The sequence below is a fragment of the Dermacentor albipictus genome, chromosome 9 (genome assembly GCF_038994185.2).
Source record: "Dermacentor albipictus isolate Rhodes 1998 colony chromosome 9, USDA_Dalb.pri_finalv2, whole genome shotgun sequence".
NCBI lineage: Eukaryota > Metazoa > Arthropoda > Arachnida > Ixodida > Ixodidae > Dermacentor > Dermacentor albipictus.
In genome coordinates this window covers 89,965,369-89,981,993 of record NC_091829.1, presented here as the reverse complement: position 1 = coordinate 89,981,993, position 16,625 = coordinate 89,965,369, and the positions used below count along the sequence as shown (strand labels likewise).

General features: G+C 44.5%; 1 long non-coding RNA gene across 1 annotated transcript in view; it reads right to left on the bottom strand.

Moving 5' to 3' along the window:
• LOC135908946 (uncharacterized) overlaps positions 1–15,321 on the bottom strand; it is a 73,012-nt gene extending 57,691 nt beyond the window's left edge. The window contains exon 1 of the long non-coding RNA XR_010566508.1: positions 14,973–15,321. This is a non-coding gene — a long non-coding RNA (uncharacterized lncRNA). The remainder of the gene's footprint in view (positions 1–14,972) is intronic.
• Between the last annotated feature and the right edge of the window lie 1,304 nt (positions 15,322–16,625).

Below are 16,625 nucleotides of genomic sequence, written 5' to 3'. Positions count from 1 at the left end.
AATGGGCCCCATTTTGTCCGCCATCCATGTCGGGCAAGTTCTCTCTCGTTTACATTTCTCGCGAAACCACGCCCCTCTGCGCGCAACCGGGCTGCTCAGACGCGCACGTTCTGCAGCAATACTACAGAAAAGGATGTAATCGCGATGTCTCACCGCATTACCGTTGCCGAAGACATGTTGAAAGAAGTTCATGATGAACTTCGCAAATCTGGACGTCGGGTCGAATCGGCTGCTTTTAACGGCTTTCACGAAAATAAACACGCTTTATTAGACCCGCCAACTGAATAGCCCTCATCAACCGTAGGTACCCGCAGCTGCCCAGTTCTAGCGTTTTTTTATTTAATTTCACCTTCATGACTCACTTTTACTTGTTTTTCTCTGCTTGCAATTCCTGGGGCTCTCGGACGGACTTGCTGTCTAGACGTCTCGCGATACGAAAAAAAATGTACGCATTCCCAATCCATTGCAAAAATGCACTGGAGACACGTACGACACACCGACCCCTTTGCGATCAATCTTGAATTTATGAGCACAAAAACGTATTCTCGGTGTGGCTTGAGGAATCCTCGTGCTTTGTTGAACAAGTTTCCGGTGACCGCACATCTCTACGACAGCGCGCCAGCGACGAAGCAGAATGACATTTTTCACTAAGCGTTTAGATTAAATGACTGTGGCCTGAGGTGCATTCTTCCCACGACAAGTGAAGCACCACGAAACCAAATTTTTGCCATAGCCGGCGCATGGTGCAGAACACTACGCGCGTATACCTGGCCTACGTGTGATAGTGGAACAGCCGTTTGACGTGTTTGCTGGTGTACGTTCTGTGAAGCCTTGCTAACTCTTGCCGCGGATCCGCTAACCTTCACTTCCCTGCGCTTCTCGCGCGCACAGATAAGATACGCCTGGGATAGGAAGGATTCGTTCCTTAATAAGTCAAAGCAGCCGCTTCTTTCCCTCCTTCCCGGAGGAAGCGTTGACTGGCCGGCGGACGGTGTCGAGGGCAGCAAAATTCACATGTTATGCGTAACGCTCTATCAGCCCATGTGTTGTACACTTGCGCAGGCGTGTATGAACCTCGAACGCGCTCTGCTCAAGAGACTTCGTGCTGCCGTAAGTAGTGCAAAGATGAAGCAACAGTTGAGCAACATGTGTTTTAATATGCACAAAAGCAAGTTTTTAGAGAACACCAAGTTCTAAAACCAGCATTATCCATTCTTGAATAAGGTACGTTCTACGTGCCGCAAATGCACCACGCACTGTCAAGAGCAGGAATCACTGACCTGCAAGGCGTTCATTGACAGATTTTGAAACGCATCGCTTTCTACCTGCGATGGCACGTTAGTACATTCCCCCGCAAAATTTCCCGCGGATATTCTTTCGTATGTTGCAATTGCCGTGGCCAGGTACATTGCGTACAGCGTTGCATGCGCGTTCGGTTCAGCAGCTCTAGTTCCTGCTGTCCCACCTGGCCACAGCAACATCAGAGAGAGCATGGTCCAGATAAACACGGCGCAACAAAACACGGAGACTAATGCAAACTTGCCCTCACGACGCCTTTGTAACGATGCGATACCTAAGGAGCAACACGTGTGAGCGCACGGAACAATTGTGACCTCAAAGAATGGCCGCTACCGCAAAAGAAAGAAGAAAAAAAAACAAGAAGAGGAAAGGCAAGCACGTCGTTTTCTCCACACTTTTCTCCTAGCGACGCAGTGGTTAGGGCATCTTTTTCGTTCCTCGATTGGTAGGCGCTGTAGCTGCACTTGGGCAAGTGGCGTGGACCGTACGCGTATCCCGCGACATCACGTGGACGTGGAAATATCTGCTGCTTGCAATTTGTGGGAGTTTCGCGAGCCGACAAAACCAGCTCAGCGCTAGGCGATTATAAAACTACTGAAACATGAAGCCGTGGGCGGTAGAGAGTGGAGCGAAAGCAAAACATTTTGACCGCTCGCATCGTTGTCAAGAGTAACGTCAATTAATCATTTTTGCTAAACACGAATAGAACTGGACAAGTAGCACTTTTTTGCGTCTTACAACGCCCTGCAGTCATCTATTTATTAGAAGTTGACTGCCGATGACAGAAATAAAATCAGGAGTGTATTTGTCATCGGCCGAACACTTGAATGTCGCAGAATACTCCCAAATTGTGTCTTACATTTACCTCAATTTCTCGATTACTAAAAACGATGTTCGTGATAATACTGATGCCGTAGGCTTCCATGAGCATGAATATATCAATTTAGTTAACTTGCTTTTTCTATGTAGTGTAACGTATATATAATAGTATCTTTTTTTTTTCAAATTCATACTTATACAATAAAAAACGACTGCGCCTCCCATGGTCTATTAAACCGCTCCATAATCCTCGGGTTCTTCTCCAGTTTGTTGTACTGACTGAGCGTAATTATTCGAGGAAAAAAAAGCAAGCTAGCAAAAATAGGATGGTTGCCTTCACCGTGGAAGAATGCTGCTGCCGCCTTTAAGAAGTCAGTGAAGAAGGAGTGACTGAAGTTATGTCTTTTCCTTACGGCGAGAATAATTAGGTAGCGTATTTGTTTTTTCGCAGAGTAATTCCGTAGAGAACATAGCCGGTGAACGGCGCATCTGTAGTTGCAGTATAGATAGTTGTATGCGCTGGTCATGGGTCGACAGATTACATCAATGATGTAGCTTCCGTAAAGCTACAATCTGCGCAAGATATCACGAAGAGACGTTTTCCGTTGTAGAATTCCATAGTGAAGGGCTCCTAAATGCCATGTGCGGGCGATGTATTCATTTGTGCAAGGTGACTCACTACAAGCATTTCACGTTCGTAATGCAACTGATTAAAATAAGCAGCTCCGCTGAACAGTTGGCTTTAATTCTATATAGTCACTCATGCCTTCATTCTTTTTTCGGTAATATCCATGTGGCAAGTAATACACCCTAGCTTCAGACATTTATCATATCGTATTAGTAAACGCTGGCCTAAAAAGAACAAAGAACTCATAATGTATTGCATCACTGTTTTTTTACACTTTTCACATGAGGCCACCTTTATAGGATAATTATAAAAGAAGCTCAAGAATACCCGGAAGAGCAATGGGGGTTTTGAAAGCTAACGTATGTTACCAGAACTTTCGATCATTGGCTTCATTAGTACCTTCATTGCATGAACGAAGTCTTCCCAATTTTTATATCTATAATGATGCATTGAAGAAAAACTAAAGGTATAACCAGTGAGGACTCTGGTGTAACTTGCTGTGCTCTGAACACAGCGTCTCAAAGCAGTAGCTATCACGAGGAAAGAGTTCGCGAAACTAGAACGTGACACAGGCGTTCGAAGAGCCATTCCGGCAAGCAGAAGCATGATTGGGTTCGTGGCGTAATTGTTAGAGCATTGTGCTGCTGCACTAAAAGACAGCATCTATTCCACCTTCACTCGGGAAATTCCGTAATACCATTATGGGTGGACTTCTTCCACTTTCAAAGTGTCTAATACAAAACTTCAGGTATATGCACCAAATAACAAATGTTTTTTTAGAGATGCGAGGTATAGACGCGTCAGTTCGATAAAGACAAGCTTGCATAGACGGCAAACGTGCCAAGCTTTCCAGGTATCACCATTAAGGTACAGACACGTTCGCCTTTCTCTTAAAGAAAAGTCACGGAGAGCTAGACACGATATGCCTGGCACGAGTGAAGACACTGCTCTAGGAGAGGAGGCCTGGTCTCTACTACGGCTCCAAATCTTCAGCCGGGAAAATAAGTGATGTTATTTTGTAGTAATTTTGCAGAAAACACAGCCGGTGCACAGCGCATCTATAGTTGTAGTATAGATGGCTGCGTGTGCTGGTCATGGGTATGGATATATTATGTCGATGACGTAGCTTCTGTAAAACGAAAACCTGCGCAACGTTCCGCGAAAAGATGTTTTTTGCCTTAGAATTCCGCTGTAAAGATGCGCCCAAACGCCATGTGCGGGCGATGTATTCAATTGTGCAACGTGATTACAAGCATTTTACGTTCGTAATGCAACTGCTTAAAGAAAACAGCTGCGCTGAATACTGGACTGCCATTCTATTAAGTCGCTCAAGCCTGCATTTCTATTCGGTGATATCAAATTGGGAAGTAATACACTATAGCTTCAGACATTTATCATATCGTATTAGTAAACGCTAGCCAAAAAAGACCGAAGGACGCAACATGGTTTATTTACACTTTTCAAAAGAGACATTTTTTATAGGGCAACTGCAAAAAAGCTGAACAATACATGGAGGAATGATGGGGGTTTTCAAAGCTACCGTACATTACCAGAGCTTACAATTATTGGCTCCATAAGCACCATCGGTCCGTTTAAAAAGCTTCGCACTTTTCACATTAGGGTGATTCCATGAGAGATCAACACGGGTCAAAAAACTCATATTCTAGATTTCATTGAATGTTTTACATTTTTTGCGCATATCACTCGGTAGCACTAAAGTGAACGTGGCTCCTTTTTTAAATGAATATTTTAGGAGGAAAAAAATAAGCAGATTCTTCAGTGTGGAGGTGCCTATTTTATGCCCGAGGAATTTTCACAAATTCACAACGATGTGAAATACAACATGTTACAGCTACGAAGAATACATTCTTGTGTGTAAAACGTAGACGTAAAGAAGGGTCAGCTAGCACTGTTTGAGGCTTTCGTGCAAAACGGAAGTGTTTTGTACGGTACGAAGAGCACATGAGCTTCTATAAAGGTGGTGAAACATTCGGTACACATGCCGCATTTGGTACCTGAGGGGTCCAAATGGCGCTTGCACTATACGAAGTGAGATTTGGACCTTGCAGTGCCTCCGAGTTGAATTTGCTTTTGCACCGGGTGAAAGTTCCTTAGTCGCGAATCCAGCTTCTGCTGATGAACGTGAGACAAAGTTTCAAGTGGATTAGGCACTTCTTTCTACCTCCCAGTTCATCTTCTTCCGGTAATTCATCGCCTCTCATGGATTCATTTCCAATTCTTCTACACTCTACGATTTTTACAGCAGCCGCATCTGAAATCGTAAACTAAATATGGGCGCCAATGATGGCCGAGGTAAGGCATGACTCTACGAAATTATGTCGGAAATTCGGACATTTTAGAATGGTGTGGTTGAAATAATAATCCTAGTTTACCAAAACTGCCTTTACGTCGCAATCACGGTCAAGTTTAGGCAAGTCATAGCCTTAGGCACGCTCTTTTTACCCCGATGTCCCTTTTTCTTAGCACCTTGCTGCATTCTGGCAAAGCTCTCATTTCTACCAGGTGTATTGTGATTACAAACAAAATAATGCAACATGTTTTTCAATATTCTTTTCCACGTGCCTGTGAACAGTTGTTTACGAGATTTCGAGAAAAATTTACGATGTTTTTTTTTATTTTGATTTTTAGATAGCGTTCATTTTTGTCAAATTTTAAATTTGAGGAGAATTCTAGTAATGGTAATTTGTGATACAGCAAGAATATTCAGCACAATTATTGAGTAAGTCAATATCTCACAGTCCAGCGAATTTCAAAAGGCTACGTGGATTGGTTTAGTTGATAAAAAATCGTAAATATAGCAACTTTTGAAGATTCTACCAAATTAAGGAATTTTTCTAAAACACTTCCGTTTTGCACGAAAGCCTCAAACAGTGCTAGCTGACTCTTCTTTACGTCTACGTTTTACACACAAGAATGTATTCTTCGTAGCTGTAACACATTGTATTTCACATCGTTGTGAATTTGTGAAAATGCCTCGAGCATAAAATAGGCACCTCCACACTGAAGAATCTGCTTATTTTTTTCCTCCTAAAATATTCATTTAAAAAAGGAGCCACGTTCACTTTAGTGCTACCGAGTGATATGCGCAAAAAATATAAAACATTCAATGAAATCTAAAATATGAGTTTTTTGACCCGTGTTGATCTCTCGTGGAACCACCAATTAGACAAAAGCTATACGTATACCCAGTATTACAATGCTCTGGTGCAACTGCTTGGCTTAAATACCGGAGTCCATACCAAAGGCAACAAGGGCGGCAGGGTGTATACCAAGTTGACATTTCCAATTTCTCTGAGTTTTCCAGGTTTTCCCCTAGTGGCATTGCGAAATTCCCTGAGTGATGCAGAACTATGTTTCATGTCAAGACGGGCGGGAACCATATCGCCCGATGCTGTCACTCTTTAGTAGGAACATGATTTTTTTTAAAGAACCAACTTAATCCAATTTGAATACTAAGGAGTAGTGTTTATGTTATTCAAGTAAAGAATAGAAGGGAGGAGTTAGTAAAATGCACAGCAAATAAAATGCCTTCGAAAGAAATTGCAAATCGAGTCAGCCATTCTAAAATATGTACAAATAAAGAGGAGAGGCATACAGAAGCAAATATGTTCGAATTTGAACTATTTATACCAACTGATGGCAAGCTCAGTGATATGAGGCCCGAATTGGGTCACAATTCAGAGTGTCTCTCAACAGCTCGTAAGTCAACCTCAACTGTGCTGACATACTCTCAGCCCACGCACGACACCTCAGTGTTGTGTTTCAGTGCTTTAAAGAGTTTATTTTGGTTTGTATGAGGGACACCTGCATCTCGGCGTCAGCCAAGAGTGTTTTTTGAGCTCAAGCTCCTTCGAAGAAGCGCTCGCATACTTTCATTCCACGTTCGTTCCTCAATGCATCGGTCCTTTCTGTTCTCGTGCTCCTTTTGTCTCGCGTTCGCACTACGGACCATTTGAAGCAATCTCTTGGTTAGTGTACAGTCAACGTCCAATTTTCGGACCCCCTAGGGGCAGCGAAAACTTCCGACATAGCAGGCGTCCGAAAAAATAAGTGTATGCCTTTTACTGCTCTTAAGGGCTCAAATCGATACAGGTACGTCCGGAAAAGCTCTGAAAGCCTGTCACTACACTTATTATGCGTAGCGGTGTGAAAGGAGAGGGCGGGTAGCCGCGTTGTAAAATTAAGCAATACATACTGCGTCCCGTGACAATTGCCCCTTCCTACGCTTGTTAAGCTTCACCGCAATACTTTTACTAGTGCTTCACCGCGTCACACATCTCTAGTGGCCCGAAACTAACTTCCAGAAACCAGCATTATGGAATGCGCTGTGCTTTCCGAGCTTCTAAGCCATAATTATTGCTGACAGCGGAGAAATGAAGAAAGACGGCACCGAACGGCAACAAGCTCAACAGCGAACGTCGAAGCAGCTAGGCTTAGTATTGCCGCAGTCGCGGCTACGGCTGCCAGCGGACCTGCGTGCAATGGCAACGGTGGTGGCTTTGAATAACGCCGTTTCAGACCTGCGGTCACGCAGATCGTCCGGAAAATTGGACAGCAAAGAGTTCTTGCCTCTGAAATTTCAGACGTTCTGATACATTGACTCTATGGGGTACGACCTGGTGGTGCCGCGAAGCCGTCCATATTATCGGGCATCCGGAAATTCGGTCGTTGAGTGTACACTGGCAACTGCTCCAGCCGACGACAGGGCTCCAAAGACGATTCGTTATAATTCCTGTCTGTTACTCGAGCCAGCAGTACCGCGACTTTCGACCTTTTCAATAAAATTACAGCTAATTTTCCCTGATAGAGTCACAAATTCCCTGAGTTTTCCCTGAGTTTTTCCAGACTACTAAAAATCCCTGAGAACTCCCCGTTGGTAGACACCCTGAGTGGACACTGCCTTAGACCCCAGTGGCCGAGTTGACAGTGGCGCTCAGAGTGGATAGTATTAACACTTTCCGGTTTCGGATTTCCGCGCGCATTTTGAACACCACTTGGTACACGCCCCACCTGCTCCGCTTTCCGGCGCAGCATTCATTTTTTTTTTTCGCTTCTACTGCTGAACCACGCGCGACCTTTGCACGGAATCGTTTTATTATTTAGTAAAAATGATTTCGAACGTCCTTTTTCTTTCGGCCATTTGGCTGATAGGTAAATAATGAAGTGTCTCACGTTTTCTGCTATTGCCGATTGGAATGAACTGAGGGGGTTCCTGTCGAGCTGCTCTCAGTGGCTGCTTTTACCCACAGTCCGTTTCATCGTTTTTGACGGAAACAAAGTTGCTCTGTATTTTATTGTTTTGTACTGTAGTGTAGAGTGAACGATAATAAATAGCTATCGGAGTGCCAATATTTCAAATAAAAGAAATAAAGTAAGGATCAGTACAGCCAGTTTGTTGTACTTGAAGTCTAGTGAACTTAGAGCAGAGAAAAATGAACTGTACTTGCGCATTACGATAATATGTTACGGCCGCCCATGAGATTCCGATACAAAGGCTTGAACGAGGCCTGGTTTACGTCGGTGACGCGAAATTCACACAGTGTAGGACATACCGGATGAGAATGCAGGCAAAAAGATGAAGCATAATAATATTTAGAATTAAGCTTCTGACTGACACGGTAACACCAGAAATGACATTGCTATGATAGTAGTTTTAAATAACTGCAGTAATCAGATACTCACACATGCAGAGTTCAACCGCGCGTCAATTCCCGTGTCGTCAACACTGGGACACTAAATATCCCATCATACCAATCGTATATTATTTTTTCCTTAAGTCTCTAAAAACGCAGTTTATTGAGAGCAGCTTGAACGCTTCACATTACCAGTGAAACAGTTCCCAATAAGTGTAACAATTATGTGGTTTCGATTGCTGAGCATTACTTTTTCAGAAGCCTATTATATTCCTGTACACTGATTAAAACGTTGATTACTACACTCTTGTGGCGCTTGGGGAGCTGTCACATTTAGCTTCGGCGTATTAGGTTGCTGTTTCTGTCACCTTTCCCCACTTGAGATGGAAGGCAAGAATGCTCTTGTACATATATCTATGTGCCTTTTTAAAAATCCCAGGTGCAAAAATTATTCCGTATACCAACACACTACGGCATGTACAAGAAGTGCAAAAGATGAGTTTGACAAATCAAAATAAGGGCGATCGCACTTTGGTTGCTACCGTCCGGAAAGTTACACGCTGTAACATCAGTGCGTTTGATATGAAAGTATTTCAGCAATTCTGGCGCGAGAAGAGTTCTGAAAACCTACTTTCTTTCAGGCTTCAATACAGCGTAGCGTTGGCTTTATTTGTAACAGAAAAGAAAATATTCGTACCCCACTAGATACTATCAGACACGTTAATTTAAGGTGACCTTATGCGGAAGCTGTCGGGTGGAGTAACCAGCCCTGTTTCAATTTTGCGTCTTCTCAGGCGTACCAAGCTCCCGCTAACGCATAGAGTGCCAGTTGAGGTTACGTAGGTGCGTAACTTGCTAACGCAGCTTAACGAAGTATTCCTTTTCATTATTATTGTAAATTGTAAAGGAAAACACCCAGCAACTAGTCCTTCTCGGGGTCTTCAAACTCACCAACCAAATAACATACGTTATCCAGTCGACAGTCACTAACTAATGCGCAAGTGCTCAAAGCTAGGCTGGCTCTTCAACCTCGATTTTTCGAAAGAAAAATGGATGCGTGCTTAGCATTGGTGCAGTCACCATAACAAACCGTTTTCCGGCCATAAAAGCAATCTTTTCTCAGAGGCAGGTTAGGCCCGAACGGCCAGCCCAGGAGTTGGTCCATTGCAACCACTCTCCTGTCGATGCTCGCAGCGTTGAGCTTCAAAAAACGGGACGCCTTATGACGGCATTCAAGTTCAACTATACCGCTCCTTAAACGCACCCCTTGCTGTACAAACCAAATTAGCGACTGCTTACGAAGGAGGTGTCACCTCTCGTTTGGAGGAGTTCACGTATGCTGTCTTCGTAGCCCAGGAATGCCCACCAAATGCATGATAGAAGTATTGCTTCGATCGATGGACTAGTGTGCTTAAGCAGCCCGTCACCATCACATGAGGAGTGCGCGCAAGACGTCCTTAACGATGACTGCAACCGAGATCTACCAGCTTGTTCCGGGGCCATGAGTGTGTGAACTACTCGTCTACTCTCCTAACTTAGTCGAAACCAAGTACGTAGCCCTCCTCCGGCGGAAGAACAGGTTGTTAACGTTAATGGAGCATCTAGCCTTGTAAATGTATGATTTTGACAGCACCGCTTGACGAGCCCAACCCACCATCTTCGCATTAGACGAATGTTGTGGTAAGACTCAAATGGTGGTACGGTGCACGTGTAATGCGAAGGTTTTGGGTTTGAATCCCACCATTGACAAATTGTTTTATTATTAACATTAGTTTTTCTTTATTTAATCAATTACATATATCAATGAACACTTCAAACAACTCGCCCGGCGGTTCCTTTGGATTCATTATTTTTTAGCTTTTATTCATGTGAATAACAGTACAAGGCGTTCAGTGCGAGTCCTTGCCTTCACAAAGGCTGCGAGAGCAGTGGCTCTTGCACATGAAATCCGGTAGTCAAAATGAGCAACACCGTATTGGACGGGCGTTACATTATCCTTACTGCATAGTCATTCTGTTTGACTAGACGCGACATGTATGCGTGGAATTATTCGCTGTCCTGTTCGTGAGAACAGCCCCGACGCTCATAGAAGATGCGTACATGACAACAATGAAGATAAGGTTCAAACTTTGCAGATGCCCATAAACAGGGTCCGTTATGAAAGTAATGCGCATTTTCTAGTAAAAATCAGTTTATTGACCGGACCTGTACAAATGGCTTAAATTCTTGAATATACTCTCTCCCTGCATCAATACACTTGCGGCGACGTGTCTGCTACGCCTGGAAGGCACCCTGAACATCCTCGACGGGGCTGTCTCTCAGGAACGCTGCAACGTCCTTTTAGATGTTTTCCATGGTCTGTCAACGCTTTCCTTTAAGCGCTCTCTTCATTCGGGGAAACAAAAGAAAAGTAGCACGGAGCCACGTCGGGACCGCAAAGGGGATCGGCGACCACCGAGGTGTTGCTCCGGGCCGGGAAGTTGGTAACGATGATGGACGTGTGGCTGAGACATTGTCATGGTGGAGCTTGACCATGTCTTTGATGTCAGCCCTCACGCGCGCGACCCACCCTGTGTTTCAATCTCTTGGGCACCTCCATGTAAAAGGCTGAGTTGACACTTTCTCCCCGTGGTACAAACTCAAAATGGACGATTACTCGGGCATCAAAGAAGACAATGAGCACCGATTTGATGTGAGACTTGTTCAGGCTTTCTTGGGGCGGTGGGATGATTTTTTTTGCCACTAACTGCTCCGCCTTTTCGATTCTGCGTCATAATCGTTTATCCAAGATTCATCTCCGGTTAGGATAGAGTTTAGAAAGTCCGGCTTATTTCAAATACCATCCAACAATTCTTCACAGCGCAAAGCTCTAAGTTCTTTATCTTCAGTCAACACTTTCCACACAAGCTTCGTGCAGACCTTGTGCATTTGCAGATCCTCGGTCACTATCTCATGTACCGTAAATGTGGACATGTGTAGGGCAGAACCTTCGCCAAATTTCCCGACTGGTATTACCGCGCTGCCATGCATAGTAGTGTCATAAAGAAATCATGCGCATTACTGTCATGATGGACCCTGCATAAGAAACACCGTGAATAAAGTACTTAGTGGAAAACAACATCGAAAGCTTCTGCATCAACTTCTACGGCGCCTTTAGAGCCACAGCGCCACTTAGTGTACCCATCAGCACGGAGGATCGAGTGCCGCGAAGTGCTCTGTATAGCTACATCGCCAATCTATAGAGGAAAAATGAAATAGCTCAAATCTTGTAGGTGGCACTCTGACATGACATTGCTCTCATGACATGCAGTTGTAGTAGAAGTATGGTCTAAGAGTGGAATAGTCGAGAGCTGGGGCCTTCATAAGAACTTGAGCAGGCTGAAGGGAAAAAATTTGTAACACAGCTAGGACCTCCGCACCTGCGGCCTTGAGTAATAATATGTACTAAAACTGAATTTGCAAGCTGACGTGCTGAAGGGCGTGTCAATAAACAAAATTAATAAAAAACCAGTGATCACCGCACACTGGAGCACAGAATCGCAGAGTTTGGAGACCCGCCAAGCGAAGACGATTTTTGCAAAATGTCTTGAATGCCGGTATAAGAAAGCGGAGATATAGATGTCACTAATGACGTCACACACAAAAGAGTGGCATGGTGTTTAACTGGCTAGTACATGAAAAACATTGCAAAATTGTTTCTTTCAAGACTGAGTCAACAGAAAAGAAATTGGCAGTGGCTTAGTTCGGATATGCCTGGATATACGTAGCGAAAGCTAAAGCATGGCATGGTTAGCCTTGGTTAATCTTGATTGCAAGTCCAGGTTTGTCTGGTTGTCTGGCTATGTTACGGCGTTTAGCCAGTCGTTTGGCGGGTTGTTCGTCTGTTTCCTCGGCGATTCGTTTCCTCTTCATCTCGGCTTCTTTTCAGACGGGAGCAGCCGCAGATACAGCGATTAGCTGTGATACTGTTGCGGCCGTTGCTGAATCCGAAGCTCTTTGAAGTCAACGGTTATAGCGGCTGCAGCGCTGCGATCTCAAAGCGCGTTTGTTCTTTGATCTCTAGTACCATGGACATTCGATAAAAAAACTATATTTGCTTTACGGACAGTGGGTACGTCGCAGGAAATTCGAAGACCTCACCCATGTATGTTTGTAGCATGTGCGCGCTTGCTTCCTACGGTTCCCACAGGGCGTCCGATGCTCGAAGGTAGCGTCGTCGCCTGTCGGCTCCTGTCTTATCGCCGGCCGCACTGCCGCCATGTCTACTTTTGGGGAACTCCACATCCACGTAGTCACCGTGTTTGCAAGTGAATTTCGCATTCTTCTGCTCTGCGAAACGTGCTCGTTTCAGATCATACCAATGGTTATGTCATCTAGCGTATGTTAAAACGACGATGGCATTTGTACACCGGCGAAGAAATAAATTGTTATGAACTTGGGCGGTCATGAATCTAGTCTAACGTTGAAGTTTTTACGTAGCGAAAATGGCTACGAGAGAGGGACGGTCCCGGTGATAGGCGCTTCAAAGCGCCAGCTGTAGCGACAGCACCAGGAAGTGACACGCTGCGCACGCGCCAAGCATTTCAGAGCTTACTGGCTTTCGAATGAGAGTAGTATGCGCGCGCTCGTGGTCTATGGGTTAGAGTACCGGGCTCAAAGGCCGACGTTCGATTCCACCCCATTGGTCACTCATCATTTTCTTTTAATGAAAGCGAGGCGACACAAGAACCTACCTGCCGCAAAGTGACAGGAATGAGGTTGAAACGCATCGCAATAAATGTTTGGAATGTCTTCATATGCGAGTCCTAACTATTGTACACGGGACTCAACTGCTACATAACAAAAATACAACTAGAAAAATCAACAGATATTACTCAATAAATTGCTTATTGAGAACACTCAACGGAAATATTGTTGTGCAAGAGTTGAGTGAACTCAATTGCTCTTGAAAATTTGTTGAAGTCCGTTGTTTCAACAATTCCCCAACAATATATCAAGGGTTAATCAACAGTCATTTTTGTACGGGATACACTCTTAAAAAAAATTACACCCTTTGGGGCTTATCTTGTCCCACAACAATAATCGTCATTTGTCTTGCCCGTGTTTCCTTTCTTTAATGCTGCGAGCCAGGTAGCGTTATCAGTGTGAGAGAGCATACTCGACAGGAAAGTAGCGAGCGCCGAGTTTTCAAGAAAGAAACCGCAAGCAGGGCGGATAACGATTATTGTTATGTGACACATGCACTCTAAAGAGCATGACTGTTTTAAAAGTGTAGACAAGTGCACACCCGTTGGGGTGTACATTTGCCACACAACAATAATCGTCATCTGTCTCGTTGTTTTCTTGAAAACGCTGCGCACCCAACTTTCCTGTCGAGAATGCTGTCATGATGACAACGCCCACGGTGATCGTTACTTCGAAGTACCAGGCTCGTAGTGTTAAAGAAAGCAAATGCGGGTAAGACATATGACTATTATTGTTGTGTGGCAAGATGTGGCACAAAGGTGCAATTCTGTTTAATAGTATGCCGCAGTAGGATAAACGTGTTTGATGACAGGGCGAAGGCGCACCATATACTTTCATTTATGCTTCGAGCACGTGATCCGCTATTCGAATTACAATTTTTGCTGATAGTGCATACAATCCTTCAGCTTGACCTTTTTTTCCATGTGTCTGGCAGAGTGGCATGTATTCTCGTTCAGCAGCTAAATACTGCACAAATCGCCACTGCAATGAAGATGACTGGGAATGCGGTCGCAAAGCTAGATTGTGTGATGATGTGAACATTTCGTCGTCTGCTGCAATACCATTCGTCATGGCGGAAGCGGAAGCCACTGAGTTCAATGCAGTGACCTGCATGCATTCGATGTACTATATGCACTGAACTACGCTTACAGATGGTATAGGATAACAAAGTCCTCCCTTGATGATGTCATCTCATGGACTGCCTTAAATGCGTCCACATTTCATCAGATGATATAAATTCGCATTAAAAGATACTTGTATCACAGAACGAAAGCACGTGCATGAAAGTCAGTAGCGTTCAGTTTATCGGAACCTTTGCTGGGATGATTTTTATCAAAAGTGCTAGGCAGTTGAAAACATCAATGACACGGCAATAAATTGTTCTTTGGAGATAATAAACTATTCTCTAATTTAACGGTATCCCAGAGATTGTGAAGTTTTCTGCAGCAGCATAAACATCACAAATAAGCAAAGGTCCCACAAGTCGGACAAGATAATAAAACAAAGCTTCAATAGCGTTTTTCGCTTTAAACATATTGCTTCACCTGGCCTGAAAGTATCTATGTGTTAACAGACAAACAGAACAACAAATTAAGAAAATTTTATGTTAACGGCAATTCTGACATTCGGTCTCTATATTGTGGCACGAGCAAGGCAGCCGCGCACTGTGCTGCTGCACTTAAGCAGAGCGATTGGATGCGTCATTGAGGACATGGCCCTGCAATTCGCGCGCCAGTATGTTGGGCCAAGAGAAACAGAAGACATTCGATGGGAGCGAAATATCTTTCGTAAAGAAAAGGAGCTAGCATGGGCAGAGCCCTACTCACCATGCAAGGGCTTGCTATGTGGCAATTGTGGCAAGAAATTCCGTCATCTAATTCCAGGGGCCGTCTTCCTTTGTCTGGGAACAAACAAAATGTCAGTATAGGTCCAGCGAAGCCTTCTCACTGTGACAATCGAACACAATACATCAAAGGAGGCATAATGAACGTCGAACTTCGTGGTTGGGATATCACAACGCCAAAGAAAGCCTGCGTGCCATTTCGTGTACACCAAGCCAAATACCGCCAGTCACAATGATTGCGTGGTGGCGCTAAGCAGCGTGCGCTTTGTGCAATCATAGCGTAGCTGCGCCCACGTTACGCCGGACTACATCCAAGGTCGATCCAAATAGGTCGCGAAGCTTCGGGCGAAAAGCGGTTCAGTACAGATTGTCACCGACATCAGCATGGGGGGTTATGGGAGCAGCGATTGAAGCGCGACTATGTTTGGAGGGAACAAACACTGGGAAAGAAAAACGTGTTTTTTAATTCAAACGAGGCACAGTTAGATTCATTCAACGAAAATAAAATTCCTAGACAGTTTTATACATTCTTGACGAGTTAAGAAAATACAAGTTTAATTTTATTATTATTAATAAATGCATTTCTTTTAAGCACCCATCGCTACAGGGGGCGTTGACGTCACTATCACTCGAAATGCAACGCACGTCTTGAAATGGGGGGAAAGGCGCACTCGTATCACCTGTTGAAATACGCCCCCCTCACAGTTTGTGCTTTCTTGCTTGTCAAAGTTTGTCTGAATTTGGTGACGTGGGTAGCTTCATTGCTTCATAATCTGTTCAGTCAAATGTAGTGAGTTACGACCGCCAGATAATTGTGTAGTTGTTTTCGTGCGACCGCGCTGGCCGACGGGCTTGCCATCCAACAATAGGATCAGCACTCTACACCTGAAGTTTCGTTCGCCTCCAAAGAAAGTATGTTCTGTGAAGGGATGCGATTTCGACAACCGTACGGCTGGCCTTTTCGACCATCGCTTTCCACGCTGAAAGCTCGAAACGCCCATCCAGTCGAATGGCAGGGCATTTGAATATATAGCTCCGAAGGAAGAACAACAAAACAAATTTCGCGCCTTCGAAAACAAAATGACGTCACTTCTGCTTTCAACGGACATGGCATCACATTATTTTTTCTTCCGCCGGAAGTGTTCCCACCACATACAGATGGCGCTAAGCCCCATGGACCGCCGATGGACCGCCATGTTTTGAACGTATGGGCTCCTATGGAAGCTTCGCTACCAGGTACATTTACCTTGCTACATCTGCGCCCGAGTGCTTGCAGCACCCGCACCCGCCGTGGTTGTTCAGTGACTTTGGTGTTGGGCTGCTGAGCACAAGGTCGTGGGATCAAATCCCGGCCATGGCGGCCGCATATCGATGGGGGCGAAAACACGCATGTACATAGATTTAGGTGCACGTTAAAGAACACCAGGTCGTCAAAATTTCTAATGTCCTCCACTGCGGCGCGCCTCATAATCAGACAGTGGTTTCGGCACGTAATACTTCAAAAAATAATTTAAATTTTCCAGCAGGCGCACATTGTCTAATCTCAGACCATTTATGGATTGTGTGCTGAGCCGAGGGGACAAGCGAAATGCTCGCATTTGAAATCTGCAGTAGAAACGATCGCAGCAGAAAGAAG